The sequence below is a fragment of the Orcinus orca genome, chromosome 9 (assembly GCF_937001465.1).
Source record: "Orcinus orca chromosome 9, mOrcOrc1.1, whole genome shotgun sequence".
NCBI lineage: Eukaryota > Metazoa > Chordata > Mammalia > Artiodactyla > Delphinidae > Orcinus > Orcinus orca.
The window spans coordinates 28,690,499-28,708,786 of record NC_064567.1 but is presented as its reverse complement, the minus strand read 5'-3'; the positions used below and the strand labels follow the sequence as shown (position 1 = coordinate 28,708,786).

The following is an 18,288-nucleotide window of genomic DNA, read 5'->3' as shown; positions in this document are numbered from 1 at the left end:
ACCAATATTTGCATTTAATATCTCAGAATATATATATATATATATATATATATATATATATATATATATATCACAATGAAATGTTAGTCATAAAAAAGAATGAAATATTGCCATTTGCAGCAACATGGATGAACCTAGAGATTATCAAACTAAGTGAAGTAAGTCAGACAGAGAAAGACAAATATTATATGATCTCACTTATATGTGGAATCTAAAAAATAATACAAATGAACTTATTTACAAAACAGAAAGAGACTCACAGACATAGAAAACAAACTTAAGTTACCAAAAGGGAAAGGGGGGAGGGATAAATTAGGAGTTTGAGATTAACAGATACACACTACTATACATAAAGTAGATAAACAACAAGGATTTACTGTATAGTGTAAGGAACTATATTCAATAACTGGTAATAACCTATAATGGAAAAGAGCCTGAAAAAAGGAAATATATATACATATATATCTATATACACATATATATCCGAATCACTTTGCTGTACACCTGAAACTAACACAATGTTGTAAATCCACTATACTTCAATAAAAAAATTCTTAAGGACTTCCCTGGTGGCGCAGTAGTTAAGAATCTGCCTGCCAATGCAGGGGACACGGGTTTGATCCCTGGTCTGGGAAGATCCTGCATGCTGCAGAGCAACTGGGCCCATGAGCTACAACTGCTGAGCCTGTGCTCTAGAGCCCATGAGCTACAACTACTGAGCCTGCGCATCACAACTAATGAGCCCACATGCCACAACTACTGAAGCCTGCACGCTCTAGGGCCCATGTGCCACAACTACTGAGCCTGCATGCTGCAACTACTGAAGCCCACACACCTAGAGACTGTGCTCCACAACAAGAGAAGCCACCGCAATGAGAAGCCCATACACCACAATGAAGAGTAGTCCCCGCTCACTGCAACTAGAGAAAGCCCATGCGCGGCAGCAAAGACCCAATGCAGCCAAAAAAAAAAAACAAAAAAAAATACTTAAGTATGTTTTCCCAAGGCTAAGCAGGGTGTTGTTGTTGTTGTTTTTCATTTGATATTTGTGTATTTATCAGAGGAATTTTTAAATAAAAACTGTGCCTAGCACAACCTTAGGGAAACCATGTTCTGTTCAATCTTGGAAAAACTTATCTACTCCTTTTATAGTTAATGTTTCTTGTAGGTACTTTTATTACTCCATATTAAGAGGGTAAAAGGGGGATTAGAGAAGTTAAGTAATACACAACCAGTAAGAAGCAGATCTAAGGGCTTCCCTGGTGGCGCAGTGGTTGAGAATCTGCCTGCTAATGCAGGGGACATGGGTTTGAGCCCTGCTCCGGGAGGAGCCCACATGTCGCAGAGCAACTAGGCCCGTGAGCCACAACTACTGAGCCTGCGCGTCTGGAGCCTGTGCACCGCGATGAAGAGTGGCCCCCGCTTGCCACAACTAGAGAAAGCCCTCGCACAGAAACGAAGACCCAACACAGCAAAAAGAAATAAATTAATTAATAAAAAACCTCCTACCCCCAACATCTTCTTTAAAAAAAAAAAAAAAAAGGAAGCAGATCTAAGATTTGAACTTTGGCAGCTGTGTGATTTCTAAGTATGAGATTTTTTTCCATTCATATGGTGTCTGGCGGAAGACATACTTACCAGAGGAAGCAACATGAAAAATATGGAACTGCAGAGGGATTCCCAGGCTCTCCAGATATTTCTTCATGCCTGGAGCTTAGGATGTGTATAGAAACACGGGATGGGGAACCTGAAAGAAAGGATTAGAGGGGAAATGTGAATATGGATGGCCTCATAATTGGTTCTTTAGGCAAAGAGCCGTCATTGAGAATCTTTCAAAATAAGTAACACACTCAGATATGAATTTTCAGAAAAATTTTCTCCCCTGAACTCTCTAGTAGTTCAGTGGAGGATCATTTCAAAGATATAAACTGAATAGAAGAATTTTTCAATGATACAAGGGATGATGAACATAAACTAAGCCATTAGCAGTGGATACAGAGAACTTGGGGAAATTTGAGAGATGTTGAGTGAAAATGCATGAGACTTGGTGCTGACTGACTCTGGTGGAAGTGGGATGAGGAAAAGGGAGAAACCAAGGATGTCTCCAAAGTTTTCTGCTTGGGTAGCTTGGGGGTTGGGTGGTTGGATGGTGTGATGGTGATTTCCTTGACTGGGAATATAGAGAAGGGGCAGGTGTAGGAGAAGAAACATGAGGTTGAAATGTCTTGTATGTATTGTAGGTGCCTGTGGGACAGGAGGTGGAAATCTCCAGGAGGCATTTGGATATATGACTCTGAATCTCAGTGAAGTCTATCTTAGAGATGTAGATGTGCACCTGGACTCCACCAGAGACCAACGAAATCAGGTTCTGGGGATGGCCCCATGTGTTTCCCATCGCATCAGTCTGACACTGGACAATTTTGGAGATATACTAAGGAATATCGAACTAAGAAGAGGTAGCATACAGCAATACTTTTTTACAATGGAGAGGGAAGGTTAATGACTTGAGGCTATACAAGAACTAATCAAATTATAATATTTTCAGGATAAAATAAAATATTTGTCTTACTGTTTCTCTACTAAGAACTCTTTTTACATATGGTTTGTTATTGTACCACTTTTTACAAAGAAACTACACTTGAACAGTTCCAAACTGTACATACTGTATGAAGCTTCTCCTCTCAATGAGTTTCTTATTTCTACGTGGAATTTCATATCTTGCAGTGTCCTGTAAGTAAAGATTAAATTCCACCCTTTTCTTCAAAAAAAAATATTTCAGGATACAATAAAATATTCTACCATAATTCAGTATTTAATTTTGTCCATGTTTCTTTTCTCTTATATCCTACTAGAGAAGCATGTTCAAGTGATTAATACTTATTTTTGGAATATTTTGCTAGAGACAATGTGACCTCCCAAAGAAAATAACCTCCTTTATTCTATAGCAAGTATTCAAATCTCCAATACAAGCAGTCCCTACTATTGGCAGAGTTGAAAAATGATGTGATTGGTGTCAAGAGATTTGGCTCTGCTACTTCTTGTTTTGGTCGTATTACTTGACTGCTTTGGAGTTCAATCTGATAAATGTATTGAGTAGCTACTATGTACATGGCACTTTCCCAGCAGTGTAGGGAATCCTGAGATATATGCAATTCTAGCAACTTCTTCTAGACATGTAAATAACTTGGGCACAATCATATGACAAACATAGTTGGATAAATTAAAAAAAAAAACAAAACGAAGTTGCCGAGTGTTATACAATTTCAAAGAAGAGAGAAAAACTACTCTATGGGTGAGATCAGGAGAAAAAGATGGCAAGGGAAGGGAACATTTCTTAAGTACATACTATGTACTACATTTCTTTCTGAATATTATGCTAGAATTTTAGAACATTCCATCTTCAAATGGCCTAACTGCAAGTTTCCCTCCCTACTCCACTCCCGTGAATAACGTCCTCTAATCAAACCATCCTCCTTACCAAGAGGACCAGGTGCCCTTCCTACTTGTCTCTGAGAAGGGATTTCAGTTCCCTGCCAGCTCACAGAAGTACTCAAACAAGCCAATCACATCTTCCCATCAGAACCAAGGGGCACCTCACTGTCTTGATGCCACAGAGCCTGCCTCCTGCAGCCCCTGCTGGTTCACTCTTTTCCTGAATGCAACCCTGGCCCTGCATGGCCTGTGATGTTCTGCTCCCCCAGGCTACGATATAATAAACTGCTCTTGACCTCATCTGTCCGGTGCTGGGTGTCTTACATTCAACCACCCATCACCCTTGGGTGGGAGTCCCTGCCTCACCAGCAGGGTGATTAGGAGGTAACTAAAAAGACCATCAGGGCTTCCCTTGTGGTGCAGTGGTTAAGAATCCGCCTGCCAATGCAGGGGACACGGGTTCGAGCCCTGGTCCAGGAAGATCCCACATGACTCAGAGCAACTAAGCCCATGTGAACCCGCGCACCTAGAGCCCGTGCTCTGCAACAAGAGAAGCCACCGCAATAAGAAGCCCGCGCACTGCAATGAAGAGTAAACCCCGCTCGCCACAACTAGAGAAAGCCCGCATGCAGCAACGAGGACCCAACACAGCCAAAAAAATAAATTAAAAAAAAAGACCATCAGTAATTAAAAATAATAGATACTCTGACATAAACTTGATAGTTGGCAATTGCTTAAAAATTCTTTAGGATTTCCCTAATTAAAAAATAAAACCAAACACAAACAAAAAACAAAGGATGAACTCTTTACATATGCAAGAAATTCCATAACCTTGGTCTGCACCTACATTTCCAATATTATTTTCCACAACTGAAGTCTACTCCCCATCCATTCTAAACCATTTACAGTTGACCCTTGAACAACGTGGGGGTTAGGTGTGAGTTGTGAGCAGTGGAAAATCCACATATAACTTTTTGTTTGTTTGTTTGCGGTATGCGGGCCTCTCACCGTTGTGGCCTCTCCTGTTGCGGAGCACAGGCTCCGGACGCGCAGGCTCAGCGGCCATGGCTCACGGGCCCAGCCTCTCCGTGGCATGTGGGATCTTCCCGGACCGGGGCACGAACCCGTGTCCCCTGGGTCGGCAGGCGGACTCTCAACCACTGCGCCACCAGGGAATCCCCCACATATAACTTTTGACTCCCCCAAAACTTAACTACTAATGGCCTCCTGTTGACTGGAAGCCTTACTGATAACATGAAGAGTCTATTAACACATATTTTGTATGTATATGTATTATACACTGTATTCTTACAATAAAGTAAGCGAGAGAGAAGAAAATATTAAGAAAGTCATAAGGAAGAGAAAATACATTTACGATACTGAACTGCGTTTATCAATACTGTACGTTTATGCCATCTATTTACAAGATGAATTGTCTGTCAGTACCTATGCCGATATTGTCATATATGATACAAAACGCTGTAGATGTTATATGTATTACTAACACTAGACATCAAAAATGAAAAATGTGAAAAAGAAATTCATATTTCTTTGCAGGTATAACAATTCATGCATTGATAACGAAAAAGCAGCAGTATGATTCCTTTATGGTAGCCTAGTATAATCGATATGATTGCCTCAGGGTAGCCTAGCCTATACACTAACAAATGAATTTTTATAAAATTTTCATGGCATACAGTATTGCAGCCATATTGATAATACAGTATTGGCAGCATTGTTACATTTTTTTAAAAACCAGTTACCTGTGATGATAGGCTGATACACAGTTTCTCCAAATACGAGTGAGGCATACTGTGTGGTAATGTAATTCTTTGAAAATAAAATTACAAAACAGTAAGAAAACTAACACGTTATTAATTTTATATGAAATATCAGTCACTTAGGCCTATGTAAAAATAGACCAGTATCTACAGATATTTATTGTATTCATGACATTTTTTCTTACTTTTTTTTGATATTTCCAGGCTGTGAGGTTTTTCAAACTGTCTCAGATCTCCAAAAACTTTTTCCAATATATTCATTGAAAAAAATTCACATGTAAGTGGACCTGTGCAGTTCAAACATGTGTTGTTCAAGGGTCAACTGTGGGCTTCCCTGGTGGCACAGTGGTTAAGAATTCACCTGCCAATGCAGGGGACACGGGTTTGATCCCTGGTCCAGGAAAATCCCACATGCCGTGGAGCAACTGGGCCCCTGCACCACAACTGCTGAGCCTGTGCTCTAGGACCCGCGAGCCACAACTATTGAAGCCCGCGCACGCACCTAGAGCCTGTGCTCTGCAACAAGAGAAGCCACTGCAATGAGAGGCCTGTGCACACAATGAAGAGTAGTCCCCGCTCGCTGAAACTAGAGAAAGGTTGCGTGCAGCAATGAAGACCCAACACAGCCAAAAATAAATAAATAAAATAAAGTTTTTAAAAAAAGGATCAATTGTACATTGCTTTTTTAACTCTCTCTGTTTTGATATATATGTATGTGTTTACTCTTTGCTGTTTCCTCTGTCTGGTAAATGTTTCATCTCTTGTTCAACTCCTAAAAAAACCAACTCCACGGGCTTCCCTGGTGGCGCAGTGGTTGAGAGTCCGCCTGCCGATGCAGGGGACACGGGTTCGTGCCCTGGTCTGGGAAGATCCCACATGCCACGGAGCGGCTAGGCCCATGAGCCATGGCCGCTGAGCCTTGCGTCCGGAGCCTGTGCTCTGCAACGGGAGAGGCCACAACAGTGAGAGGCCCGCGTACTGCAAAAAAAAAAACCCAAAACAAACAAAAAAAACAACTCCACGTCTTCCACAGTGAGACTCTCCTATATACACCCTCTGAGAAGCTATGTTTACATACCATTAAAACACATATTACGCTATAACACAATTATTTCTTTATATGCTTTTCTATTTTATTAGCTGTAACCAGCTTGAGGACAGGGTTGGTCATTCTCTCATTAATGTTTATGCTTCTTGGAACTTACATAGTGGCTATCATCCGATGATATTAGTGTTCCAAAATTCTAGCACAGTGAATGCTGTTGAATGACTGAATAGATCATTGTGTAATTGTGCCCAGCCAACATGCACTTATAGCTACAAAACTCACTGTGCAAGGAAATAGCTCGATTTCCGCCTCTCTTTCTCCCCTTAACCCTTCTAATGATCTGGGTAATGGGAGGCTTAAGTGTCATCCAGGTGAGGGAATCTCAGACCTTCAACCATCCTATGGCATGTGATGGTCACCACTGAGTTGTAACTGATCCTGGTCTTTGGGCATTGGCCTTTATACCTGACATGTTGAGACAATTGCAATCCCTATGAAGTTTCCCTCATATGACTATGTGAATAACTCTGCATTCTCTTCATCCCCCAGTTAGATGCCTTTGAGTCTGTGATTTGCCTTTTGCATCTTCTGTGCTCTTTTAGGAGCCAAGAAATCTCTGTCCTCCCTGCTCAACCCTAGGTTATGCAGACTGTGAGCCTTTCCTTGGGCACCACACTCATCATCCCTAGAGACTGCTATTCTGACACCATGCTTTCACTCTTACCCTGGGAAACAAAACACACTTTTTCTCTGCTTCAGGATTGCCTAAATCTATCTGGAGTCTGAGGAGTCTCTCCACCATTCTGGTCATTCACTTTAAAGTCCCAGTCAATTCCATCTCTATAGGTAAGGATTTCCTAGAGGAAAGATGATACTGTTCCCACTAAATACGATGTGATCTCTTCTTCTGAACTTAAAAAAAAAATTATCTGGCCATCTAGTTGTCATTTATCACATACAGCTATGAAATATTGGCATATATATTTCCAACTGCATCATATATTATATATTTGTTTTAGCTTTTCAACCACAGCCTAAGTTTTCCCCTCCCCATTTCAGAAAGATTCTTTTAAATAAGTGAAAACAGCCAAATAAATGCTATTATTCCTTAAAAAATTGAATGTACTCTGATTATGATATATTAACCTGCCACTGTAAGTTTAATATAGTAGCTGTTTAATAAATGGTTCCTTGGCTAGTGAAAACAGCAAACTTTACACCAAATTGTAATTTTATTGTAAGTCAAACTCTACTAGAGTAAGGAGAATTTCCAAAATACCAAAAATTGCTCTTCAGCCCTAGCTATGGCTCACTAATTTCAAACAATACTTACTGTAATAGCATTCTGGTATGACAATAGAATTAAAACAATCCCTTAGAGTTCACGCTAATTAAGCTTGCAGATGGTTTTAAATCTTTCAATGTGTTTCTTGTTAAAATCTAAGCACAATGGGGAAATGGATTAGATAGTGCATGTCAGTTAGCTCAGCTCCATTGAAAGATGAGTGTAATAACAATTTATACATGCTATTCATCCATGGGCTCACTCAAGTCTAGGAAAATGGTCTCATGTTTTGTATAGCAAGATCAAACTCAAAGATTTAATCCAACCAATTCAATATTTGATAAGCAATAAAAAGTGACACGTGTTTGTCTAAAGAAAGACCTAAATGCCTGGGAAAACAGATATGCTTCCAGAAATATAAAGGTTTTTTTCTTTTGTTCAGATTGTGCCAGTTAGGATTTCATCTCCGTAACTGTGAACATTTTATTATCATGTCTCAACAGGAGTGCTCTGGTTGAGAAAGCACTTTCATTCTAAGTTTCTTGTCCCCCACGGGCTCTAAGTTTCTTATTCTTACTTTCAATCCAGAACTGATTTTTTCCCCCTCTTTTAAAATGTTTGATAAAATTTCACTGTGGCCAATTTTGAGTTTTTGGAGCATAAAAATGAAAGTGTTTTTTTCATCAGATAGGCAACTTTTCAGGTGCTCTGGGGATAGTTAAGAATTGATTTTGAAAAGTCAAACATTCTTCAGAATATAATTATTGAAGAGAAACGATTTTATCAGAGGTAAAACCAGTGAAATAAATGAGTGGTAGATTGAGAGTTGGAAGGTGTATAGAATCTGGAACCTGAAAAATTAGCTTTGTTGTAGTTTAATCAGTCATTACTCTTCTTTCGTGTGTAGGGAAGGATTAGCAATAGATGGCTCTGTGGCTGTCCCATTACCCCGCTTCTAATGTGTGCTTTTCTACATCTTCAATATCGGAGACACTTGGGCTCCAAGCCCTTCCTTTGTGCAAACTTTCATGTCAGAAAGGACACCGAAATAGAGTAGAGAGGTGGTAAGAATATTCTTCAAGACTCAGTGTCCCCTCCCCTTCTGTATCTCTCAGAAAGGCATGAGTACATGGCATTGTCCAGAGGAGATTTGTCACTGCCTCATGTCACAGCTATATCTCAGTTAGGTGTCCTACCTTTCCTCCTCTAATTCTCTTCTTGCCCTGAGATTCCAACAACTGAGATTATCCAAAGGACTAACTGTTATTTCTCTTAACCATTTTATTAAGGTATGAGTGACATGCTGCACGTGTACAACGCAACTTGATGAGTTTGGAGATAAGTATATATCTTTGAAACCATCAACACAATCAATGCCATCAACATCTCTATCACCTCCAAACATTTCCTCCCCCCCCTTTACTATTATTATCATTTTTCAGTGATATGAAAACTTAACATAAGATCTGCCTTCTTAGCAAATTTCTAAGTATACAATTCAATATTATTAACTGTAGTCTCTATGCTATACAATGGACTAGGACTTATTCATCTTGCATGACCAAAATTTGTACCCTTTGACTAATACCTTCCAGTTTCCTCCTTCCCCTAGTTTCTGGCAACCATCATTCCACTCTCTGCCTTGATGAGTTTGGCCAGTTTAGATTCCTCATGTAAGTGGTATCGTAAAGAATTTGTCTTTTTTTGTCTGGCTTATGTCACTTAGCGTAATGCCCTCTAGGTTTATCCATGTTGTTGCAAATGGCAGGATTTCCTTCTTTTTAAAGGATAAATTATATCCCATTGTAGGCCTATACCACGTCTTTATCCATTCATCCGTAGATAGACATTTAGGTTGCTTCCATGTCTTGGTTATTTTGAGTAATGCTGTAAAGAACATGGGAGTGCAGATATCTCTTCACGATCCTGATCTCAATTCCTCTGGCAATATACCCAGAAGTGGGATTGCTGGATCTTACGGTTGTTCTGTTTTTAAGCTTCTGAGGAACCTCCATACTGTTTGCCATAACGCCTGCACCAATTTATATTCCCATCAGAGTGTACAAGGGTTCTTTTTTCTCCACAGCCTTGCCAACACTTGTTAGCTTTTGTGGCTTTTGATGATAGACATTCTAACAAGTGTGAAGTAGTATCTCAATGTGGTATTGATTTGCATTTCCCTGATGATTAGTGATGTCGAGCACCTTTTCATATACCTACTGGCCATTTGTATCTCTTCTTTAGAGAAATGTCTATTCAAGTCTTTTGCCCATTTTCTAATCAGGTTATTTGTTTCATTGCTATTGAGTTGTAGGAGCAGCAACTGTTATTTAAAGTTACACATAACATAATAACAATGTTTTTGGTAGAAATAGTCCATAAGTTTTCTGGTGTCAGGGAGCAGAGCTGGGGAAGCAAGGTTGCCTGAGTGAGCACACATGTACTGCATGGACACTACCGGAATGACTGAATATAAATCAAGTAGTAAAAATGGCTCACTGGATACTGGTGAGACTGTACAACAGCTCTGGAGTACTGGAGAGAAGACTGTCAGTGTTCCATCTAGATCCCCTGAGCTCCTTTTTCTTGTTCTGGGTGTCAGTCTCTAGTTTCTGTGTGCTGTGCTTCTAACTGCTTGCCCCTGTGACCTCCTTCAGAGACTGCCCCTGGGCTACTTTGCACAGACAGCTACAGGTGTCCAGTGCAGCCAGTAGCTGATGACTATGGTGTGGGAGCATGAAAGCCCAACTCTCTTGCCTCAAGGCAGGACAAATGCTGAGGCATCATTTATGCTCCAGAGCTCCGCACAGGATCAGGCAGGAACTGGGACTTTGCCTGAAGTCTACTAGAGCTTGGCTTCTTTGGCTACCTTCCTCTGCTTCCCTCCCTCCCTAATTGGTTTCTGTGGGGAGTACATCCTCAATAAATCATTTGTTCAGGAAGCCTTATCTCAGGGGCTGCTTCTAGGAAATCCAACCTAGGACAAGTATTAGGACTGTCATAATTATAGTAGTCATGATAGTTAATATTCAGCTTAGTCTATGCCAGACATTATTGTAAGCATTATATATATTGTATATAATACACTCATTTGTCTTCACACCACTATGAATAGGTACTAATCAGCAGAGCAACTGACTTTGCACAAGAGTTTAAAAGCTATAAAGCCTACAAACTATTATGTATAAAATAAGCTGTAGCATATCCTTGTAAGGTTATATTGTAAAACACAGGGAATAAAACCAATATTTTATAATAACTACAAATGGAGTATAACCTTTAAAAATTGTATCACTATATTATATACCTGTAACATATAATATTATATATCAACTGTATGTCAATAAAAAATAATAAAAAAGAGATGTAAAGCCTGCTCAAGTGTCATCCCTGGAATCTCCTTCTAAATGTACTACTGACCTTTCTTTTTTCCTCCCCACTTCCTCTCCTTAGTTTTATCTGGACCCCATGATTTATATTTACAAAGCTTTAGGGTTCCTGCCTCAGGAAGATTGGAGAAGGGGACTCTTCACATAACACCTGCTCCAACTGCATGCAGATGAGAGAGAAAGAAGAGAGCCAGGGCTGTGGCCACCAAGATATTAGTGGTCATGGAAATATTGGTTAGCTCTTCTGCAGGAATAAATACAGTAATTTTAGGTGGGGATATTGAATGCATATTAAAATGCTTCATTCTATAGAATTTTGGAGATGTCAGGTACTTTAATGTCAATTTTTTCCCATTCTTCTCTTCACATGGACCTTACTTAAAGAAAATCATAGCTTTATCATGTGTAAACCACCAATTTATAAAGTCTTGTGTGGTTAGAAAGTCCACCATTCTTGAGATTCTATGATCTGTTTTCCATAAATTAAGCCAAATTTTAAAATCATGCCCAGCAGACTCCTGAATACATTTAGCCAAACCCTCCATGTCTTGTTATATTTCTTTTTTGTCTCACTTTATTTGGAAATGGAGAATGGTCTGCCATCATGGTCAGGATAACAACCTTTCATACACCAGAAAATGATTATCGTGTTGCTTTCTGTTGAGCTGGCAAAACAATTCCCTTCATTGTGTAGTTCTTTGCTTTCCAACCATCTAATTATTTTGCTACCTTCAGATTCCTTTCTAAGTACTTTTTCTTCTTAAGTGTACACCCCAGAACAACCTATTAAGCGCATTAAGTGATCAAAGTCTGTGAGTATCTGACTGCGCTATTGAATACCATGGTAAGTTTACTTTACAGTTCTTTCTGGAGTGTTGTATTAATGCCTGTGTTTCCAATGTCTGTCTACCGAACAAATGAACGAATGAATGAATAAAAGCAAGAGCAGTATACTATGGATACGTTTTGTTACAAACCACAAATATTTGTTCTACCTTTTATTTTTTTTAATTTTTTTTGCAGTACGCGGGCCTCTCACTGTTGCGGCCTCTCCCGTTGCGGAGCACAGGCTCCGGACGCGCAGTCTCAGCGTCCATGGCTCACGGGCCCAGCCGCTCCGTGGCATGTAGGATCTTTCCGGACCGGGGCACGAACCCACGTCCCCTGCATCGACCCGCTTTGAGCCATGGCCACTGAGCCTGCGCGTCCGGAGCCTGTGCTCCGCAACGGGAGAGGCCACAACAGTGAGAGGCCCGCGTACTGCAAAAAAAATTAAAAAAAAAAAAAAAAAAAAGCGGCATAGATAAATCTGTCCTTGGAGTTAAGATCTGGTATCATGGAAGGAGAAGCAACCCAGCACATGCAAAAAGCATTTAAGACGTGGGTCCAAATCCTGGATCTACTATGTTCAGCTATAGGGTCTTAGGCAAATTGCTTAACTCTCTCAATGATTCAGTTCCCTCATCAGCAAAATGGGGAATTTTGATAGATACTTTGAAGGTTGTTTTGAAGGTTGAAGATGATGCATAATAACTAGGCAGTCAGTAGCCCTTAAACAAATGGTTATTAATGTCATAGAGGCCGAGTTTTAAGGAGAACCCTGGAGAGTCTTGGCAAAAGGGCTTTGGCTTTCATGAGAGCAAAGTTTGTTCTGATGCTGTCCCATTGTTTGGCAAGTCCTTGCCTTAGAAAGAATTTACTGATTCATGGGAGACAGTGTGTGGTATAATGAAAGGAGTACCCAATTTGGAATCAGGAGACCCTCCCCTCCTGCAAATTATCTCTGTATTTCTGAGCTGATCGCTTAACCTCTGTGGGCTACAATGTCCTCATCTACAAAAAAGATGCTGTCGGAATGGAGACTCCTAAGGTCCCTTCTAAAATTCTGTGAATCTGAGATTCTTTTTTTAAAGAATTCATGGGAAACTAGGGGGAGGGTAGTAAAAGCAGCTGAGATAGTGGTATGTATGAACAGCCTCCGAGGTATAGGCTCAGGACAATCTGAGGGAGAGATAGGGAGAGAGAGAGAGGGAGAGAGAGAAACTATAGTTAAAACTAAATTCAGAAAGAAAAGCAAAACCATTGGTCTTTTAATGTATTCTGGAAATTTGGGTTCTTGCAGGATATTTTACAGAGCTCACTGGTGTTAAAATCCTTGATGCATGTAAATTACAAGTTCCTAAGATTACTTTTAATGGAGCTAATAGCCCCAAATCTTTGAACCAGATGGCATCAGGTTGAAAGAAGGAAGAAAAGATATTATGAGTGTAAGAGGGATTCAATCGGTTGGGGTCAAGATGATTAATGACAACATTCTTTCCCCTTTTGTACTTATGACCTCTACATTTGATGCATTTATTTTTCAGAAGAGAGACTATTTTCATTATGATTCTGAGACATGTGCAAAGAAATGCTTCCAGCTGAGATAAACTTACCAGAGCCCCTGTTGGGAGAGCATTAAGATACATACTGTGCTTTCACCTCTGCAGAACTTAGAAAGTAGAAAGAAATGACTGATTTCAGCTCAGTCCATGGCTGCATATGTTGCCTGCCAGAGGAGCTGCTACTCCTCCATGAAAAGGGATCCACTTTTCATTTTTTTACCTTAAATAGTAATATACATAATACTTGTAATGCATCCAACCTTAACATTATAGCTATGAGTGCAACTACCTCCTCTTTATTTTCTATTTTATAGCAAATTGCAGAGAATTAGATAACTGCTATGAAAGAAAGGTACATTGGTGTAACAGCTATTGCAAACATTTTGTTCAATTTTTATTATTAAAATACATTTTTTATTGATGATCACTGGGAAAACCCAGAAATCATAAACAAGAAAATAAAAACCACCTATAATATAACCTTCCTGAAATCACTATTGATAATATTTTATGTCTATCCTTTTAGTCTTTGTTATGCACATATATGTGTTCTCCCTGATTGGAATCATATGCATATTATTTGACTTTAAGAAAAATAAGACATTATCACGAGAAATTTTCATGACCATGACATTAAATGATCTTTGGGAATATAGTGGTAGGAATGAGGTAAGGGTGAAGGGGACAAAGAGAAAAAAACAGAAGTGGTGAGAGATGAATGGGGAAGGCTCCTTGGGGCTGGTTTATAAGGTAGCAAGGGTCTTGTCTGTCATGCTACAGCAGGGGAGGGTGTGGTAAGGTACTATGTAATATGGGCAGGAAGACAGTGACCCCACCTCTCTAAAACAGAGTGAGTTAGATAGTTCAGCAGGTCAGCCTAGGTTACCCGGGATTCCTTCATTCCTCCTAGAGGGAGTATAGTGGAGTAGAACAAGCATGGACTTCGGAATCAGACATTCAGGGTTTAATTCTGCCTCCTGAACGTATCTGATAGGCCTGCGGTCCCCAACCTTTTCGGCACCAGGGACCGGTTTCATGGAGGACAATTTTTCCATGGACCAGCGTTGGGGGGGGGGGTGGTTTTGGGATGATTCAAGTGCATTACATTTATTGTGCACTTTATTTCTATTATTATTACATTGTAATATATAATTATATAACTCACCACAATGCAGAATCAGTGGGAGCCCTGAGCTTGTTTTCCTGCAACTAGATGGGCCCATCTGGGAATGATGGGACCGCCTTAGCTCCATCTCAGATCATCAGGCTTTAGATTCTCATAAGGAGCACACAACCTAGATCCCTTGCATGCGCAGTTCACAGCAGGGTTTGTGCTCCTATGAGAAGCTAATGCCGCCATTGATCTGATCTGACAAGAGGCGGAGCTCAGATGGTAACGCGAGCGATGGGGAGCAGCTGTAAATACAGGTGAAGCTTCGCTCGCTCGCCCACTGCTCACCTCCTGCTGTGTGGTCCGGTTCCTAACAGGCCACAGACCGGGGACTGGGGACCCCTGTAATAGGCTACAAGTTATTTAATACCTCTAGACCTTAGTTTCCCCCTCTGAAGAAGGAAGATAATCATACATACCTTATACTGAAGGTTAAATAAGGTAATGCATATAAGGCATGCGATTTTGTTCGGGTATGTATTAGGTGCTCATTTATAATTGTACTGTTATTACTTTGAAAGTTAGGTTGTAGAGAAAAGATTGTTTTCCCAATGAGAAATTCAATCATGTTAGTGGGTCTGTCAAGGATTCTATTTCTTAGGAGTGAAGACATCTTATTTGCCTATTCATACCTTATACAGAATTGTTCAAGAAATTGGGGTTGCTGTTTTTCAATCAGCTTTAGCTGTGAAAAATCAGCTTTACCAGTGAAATATAAAGTGATGAGTATAAAGACTTAGCTTAGAGGGGACTATGGATTTAGTGAAGCCAATGTCCCTTGCATCCCTTGTTGATCTTTCCCCAAGATGATAGTTCCTCTGTACGTCCATCCCCTCCAGCCTTCTCTTGGCCCATTCTTCTTGTTCTTCCTCCCTGCCTCCTGACCTTGGAGCTCCAACACTAACACACTTCTCCAATCTCATCCTTATCTTTTACTTATCCCCTAACTCCTGCAAAAGTACAGATTGCCTGGGCTGGCCTTTGGCAAGCTTCATGATCTGGTAAAATTGGGATAGCAATAGTATTTATAATATCTATAATATATTATAAAATATGTATATATTATATGCTGTATAAGTAATATATAATATTATACATATTCACATATGTAATATAGAGTTGCAATGAAGATTCAGTGGATTAAGACATTATCAAGCACTTATAACAATAATCAATAGACTATAAGCACTTATATACTAGTTATAATTATTATTTTCTGTAAAAATAGGAATAACAATAATTATCCAGCATTCTCACTGCACAACCTTCCCACAGTCCAACTTCTCACAAGCACACACAGTCCTTTACTATGCAGGAGTATATTTCTGTGTAAAATGACAGTTACGTTCTTACTCTATTTAAGAAATGTATATTGATGACAGCCACATGTAAAAGAATGAAATTAGAGCATTTTGTAATACGATACACAAAAGTAAACTCAAAATGGATTAAATACCTAAATGTAAAACCAGATATTATAAAACTCCTAGAGGAAAACATAGGTAGAACACTCTTTGACATAAATCGCAGCAATATTTTTTTGGATCTATCTCCTAGAATAATGGAAATAAAAACAAAAATAAACAAATGGGAACTAATCTTTTGCATAGCAAAGGAAACCATAAACAAAACAAAAAGACACCCTGCAGAATGGGAGAAAATATTTGCAAACAATGAGACTGACAAGGGGTTAATCTCCAAAATATACAAACAGCTGATACAGCTCAATATCAAAAAAACCAAAAACCCTGTCAAAAAGTGGGCAGAAGATCTAAATAGACATTTCTCCAAAGAAGACATACAGATGCCAAAAGATACATGAAAAGATGTTCAACATTGCTAATTATTAGAGAAATACAGATCAAAACTGCAATGAGGCATCACCTCACACCAGTCAGAATGGCCATCATCAAAAAATCTACAAACAATAAATGCTGGAGAGGGTGTGGAGAAAAGGGAACCCTCATACACTGTTGATGGGAATGTAAATTGGTACAGCCACTATGGAGTGTGGAGGTCCTTAAGATCTAAAAATAGAGCTACCATATGATTCAGCAATCCCACTCCTGGGCATACCTCTGGAGAAAACCATAATTCAAAAAGATACATGTATCCCAATGTTCATTGCAGCTCTATTTACAATAGCCAGGACATGGAAGCAACCTCAGTGTCCATCAACAGATGAATGGATAAAGAAGATATGGTATATATACACAATGGAATATTCCTCAGCCATAAAAAAGAATGAAATGATGCCATTTACAGCATCATGGATGGACCTAGAGATTATCATACTAAGTGAAGTAAGCCAGACAGACAAAGACAAATATCATGTGATATTGCTTATATGTGGAATCTAAAAATAGAATACAAATGAACTTATTTACAAAACAGAAATAGACCCACAGAAATAGAAAACAAACTTATGGTTTCTAAAGGGGAAAGGTTGGGGAGGGATAAATTAGGAGTTTATAAAATATACCCACTACTATATATAAAACAGACAAACAACAAGAACCTATTGTATAGCATCAGAAACTATATTCAATATCTTATAATAACCTATAATGGAAGAGAATGTAAAAAAAGAATATACATATCTATATATATATATGTATAACTGAATCACTTTGCTGTACATCTGAAACTAATACAATATTGTAAATCAAGTATATTTCAATAAAAATTTTTTAAAAAGATAAAAACAAAAGACAAAACAAAAAAATCAATAACTATTGCATGGCAACATTTGGATTAAATGAGGGGTACTATGTAAAAGCATTTAATCTAGAGCTGGGCACCAAGTAGCCTCAGTAACAATAGTTAATATCTGTGTTCCAGCTATAGTGAAATTGTTTTAGTCCCTCAAATGAATGATGGTTCTCTCTTACCTTCAGACCTCTGCCTACTCTCTTCCCTCTGTCTGGAACACACTTACCTGTGGGTGACCCCTACTCATGCTTACCTATCACTTCTCTGGGAAGCCACTGTTTTCAACAGTGTAGGAGGTCTAGATGCCCCTGCCACCTCTACCCGTCCTGCTCTCCAGTCACGGCATTTATGATTTTTTATACTAATTGTTGATTTTATTGCCTTTCTTCCCCACTTGTCAGTAAACTCTGTGAAAGAAGAAGCTGTGGTTCCTGATATATAATATACATGAAACAGATAATAATTTAAAAATAATCAAATTATTGAATAAGTGAGGAGTAGTCAGAAAGATAAGAGGAAAACTAGGAGGAAGTAGCTCCGTGAAACTCAACTGACAAGTGTGTTTCAACAAGGGATTATTAAACAGAGTCAGATGCTAGGAGAGGTCGCAGAAGCTAAGGACTGAAATGTGTTCATGGGGTTTGGCCATTGGGAAATCAATGGTGACCTAAGACAAAGTGATTTAATGACATGGGGGAGCTGGGAGCAGATTGCAGAGGGAGAAGGAAGGACAGGGAGATGAGAAATGGGAGTAGCAAGTGTAGATCCTTTCTTAAAGGCTTGACTTTCACCCCAAAAGAGTAAGAGGCACGAACCGGGGAACAGAGCACCTAGAAATGGTGTATGTGTGTGTGAGACGGTAACTCTGGGCGGTGTGCTTCTGTGTACGTGTGTGTATGACAGTGTGTGTGAGCCTTTGTCTGTCTATCCGTATGCATGGCTATGTCTGTATGTATCTGTGTGTATATCTGGGCCTGTGTGTCTCTCTGGGAGTATTGTATGGGTGTGTGTGTGTGTGTGTGTGTGTGTGTGTGTGTGTGTGTGTGTGTGTGTTGAATAGAGAGAGTTTAAGGTGGAAGAGACTTG

At 39.5% G+C, this 18,288-nt stretch overlaps 1 long non-coding RNA gene across 1 annotated transcript in view; it reads right to left on the bottom strand.

Moving 5' to 3' along the window:
• Window positions 1–1,637: 1,637 nt before the first annotated feature.
• LOC125965497 (uncharacterized) overlaps window positions 1,638–18,288 on the bottom strand; it is a 29,735-nt gene continuing 13,084 nt past the window's right edge. The window contains exons 2-3 of the long non-coding RNA XR_007479441.1: window positions 2,664–2,728; window positions 1,638–1,747 (exon numbers count right to left, since the gene is read on the bottom strand). This is a non-coding gene — a long non-coding RNA (uncharacterized LOC125965497). The remainder of the gene's footprint in view (window positions 1,748–2,663; window positions 2,729–18,288) is intronic.